Here is a 2,500-nt window from a genome sequence, read left to right on the forward strand (position 1 = left end):
CCACCGCCACCCCGCCGCGCCGCACCCGCGCGCCGTCGCTGCCGGCCTCAACGCAACGCCGCGGCTGACGCCAGCCGGCGGGTGGAAGTGGCTCGGCACACGCGACGGACGCGGGCGCGCCGCGGGGAGGGCAGGGGGGGCGGCCCGGCGGCGCGCCGCACCGGCGGCGGTCGGGGCGCAGGGAAGCGCAAGGCAGCCGGCCGTCCCCACCCCGGAGGGGAACGGGGGACCAGCGCACCACCGGGAGAGTGGCGGAGGAGAAGCCCAGACGGCGGCCAGACTGGCGGTGGTGGCGGGCGGCGGCGACGAGGCGCGCCGGGCCACCGCAACCCACCCGACCTGGGGGGGGGGCCCCAGCGGGACGAACTCCGCGAAGCGGGCGCTCCGGGAGCGGGGGGTTTCCCCGAGTCTGCACTTAGGGGGACGAAGGCCCGGCCGCGCGGGGAAGAGGAGGCACCCTCTCCCCGGGGCACGGGCCTGCGAGGCGCCCCAGCCGCGCCACCCCGCACGGCGCGCGCCGCGCAGCGGTGGCCACCGCGCTCGGAGGGCGAGGAGGGCGGGCACAGGCGCGGCAAGGCACGCCGGCCGCGGCCGCTGCGGGCGGCCCGGCGCCGGAGCCCGGCGGGCAGGAAGACCGGGGCCGCCGGTGCACGCACCGGGGTCCCGGCTCCGCCGCCGACTCTCCGCCGCCGAGGCCGCCGCGCACCGCCGCCGCCGGCGCCGCCGCGCCTCCCCCGCCCCCCCACGCGCCCCCCCCGAGGGGCGGCACCGCTGCGCCAACGCGACAGCGGGGGTGACGATTGACCGCCAAGCGACGCTCAGACAGGCGTAGCCCCGGGAGGAACCCGGGGCCGCAAGTGCGTTCGAAGTGTCGATGATCAATGTGTCCTGCAATTCACATTAATTCTCGCAGCTAGCTGCGTTCTTCATCGACGCACGAGCCGAGTGATCCACCGCTAAGAGTTGTCTCGGTTTCGGCCCCCGCCGCGCGCGCGGGGGGACCGGGCAGCCTTCGGCAGCCCCTGAGGGCCCCCCCTCCGCTCCGCCTCCCTCCTCACGCCGACGCCGGCTGCTGAGCGAGGGACGGCCGAGAGCCAGAGAGAGGGGCTCGCCCCGCTGACCGTACGAGCACAGAGTGGGGGGGGAAAAAGGGAAAAGGAAAACCCGAACGAGAAGGGCGGGGAGCCCTCGCTCCCGACCTGGGACAACCCTTTGCTCGCTTCGAGTCCGGCCCAGGCGCCCAGGCTCGGCCCGGCCCGGCGGGGAGCAGCGCGCCGGCCGCGCCGCCTGCCTCGGGGACGCTGGGGGAGGGGGCGGCTCCCCGCGGACCCCCAGCGTCGGAGCCCGGCCGCCACCGGCAGCGGCACCGGCCGCTGCCCGCGCGCCCGCGGCCCACCGGCCCCGCGCTCCCCAGCTCCTCGCTCGCCTCGCCGGCCTCCGGCTCCGCCGTGGCCCCGAGGCGGCGCCCACGCCCGCGCGCGCGCACACACAGCCTCCCGGACGACACCACGCGCTCTCCCGTCCCTTCCGCGGACAGACGCCCGGCGGCGGGCGGGCGGGCAAGGCGGGACGGACGGGGACGGCGCCCGCTCTCCCCGTCTCCACGCGGAGAACGGGGGGGGGCGCCCCCGCCGCCCGCCTGCCGCCCGCCCGCCGCCCGGCGAAGCCGGGTTGGGCAGAGCGAGGCAGGCGCGCCGGATGGCGGAGTGCCGGCGGGTAGGGCGCCGCCGCCAGCGGCCACGGCGGCAGACCGAGAGCCCCGGCCAGGGAGGAGAGCGGATCGCGCCGAGGCGCGGCGTCCGCACCACCCGCGGTGGGTGGGGGCTCACCGTCCCGGCGAGAGCACGCGCTCGCGCCGGGGTCACGCGTTCGAGGCAGGCCGGCGCCAGCCGACCGCGCGGCGTCCCTCCGCCGAGACCAGACCGCGGAGAGAGGGGGCAGGGTACCCCTCTCCGTCCCGGCTGCCCGCAGGGCGAGCGCGGGGCGCGCCGGCTGGCATGGGGGGGCACGGCGCCCGCGCGCGCCGGCCCCCCGGCCCTCCGGCAGCACACCCGGCTGCCCCCCGGGTCGCATCGGGCCGCCCGAGTCTTTAAACCCCCGCCCGGCTCTCCCGCCGAGAACCCTCGGGCCCGGAGCCCGGGGCCCATGGCCATCCCTACCCGGGGCGGCTACCGGCGGCCGCGGTGGCCGGAGGCCCTCCGCTCCTCCCGCCACCCCGCCCCCCCCCCCCGCCCGGCCCGCTCGCAGCACGGTCCCCGCGGCACGGCGCGGGGCGGCTGGAGCGGTGGGGGGGGGGAGAGAAAGGGAAAGCGGAAAGGGCGGGAGGGCACGGCCGGTGCGGCGCTCACGGCGCGGCGCCCGGGAGGAGCGAGCTGGCACACGGGACCACACGGGTGGGTCACCGAGGGGGGGCAGGAGGAGCGCGGACGCTAGGTACCTGGCCCTGGGGTGAGGGAAACGACCTGAAATCCCCGCGGGGGTGCCTCCCCCGCCGCCGCCC

The 2,500-nt window shown here is 79.6% G+C and overlaps 1 non-coding gene across 1 annotated transcript; it reads right to left on the reverse strand.

The window, feature by feature from the left end:
- Nucleotides 1–812: 812 nt before the first annotated feature.
- Nucleotides 813–965, reverse strand: LOC136995764 (5.8S ribosomal RNA). The gene has a single exon (XR_010887307.1). It is a non-coding gene; the product is annotated as a 5.8S ribosomal RNA (ribosomal RNA).
- Between the last annotated feature and the right edge of the window lie 1,535 nt (nucleotides 966–2,500).

Source organism: Apteryx mantelli, unplaced genomic scaffold (genome assembly GCF_036417845.1).
Source record: "Apteryx mantelli isolate bAptMan1 unplaced genomic scaffold, bAptMan1.hap1 HAP1_SCAFFOLD_147, whole genome shotgun sequence".
Classification (NCBI taxonomy): domain Eukaryota; kingdom Metazoa; phylum Chordata; class Aves; order Apterygiformes; family Apterygidae; genus Apteryx; species Apteryx mantelli.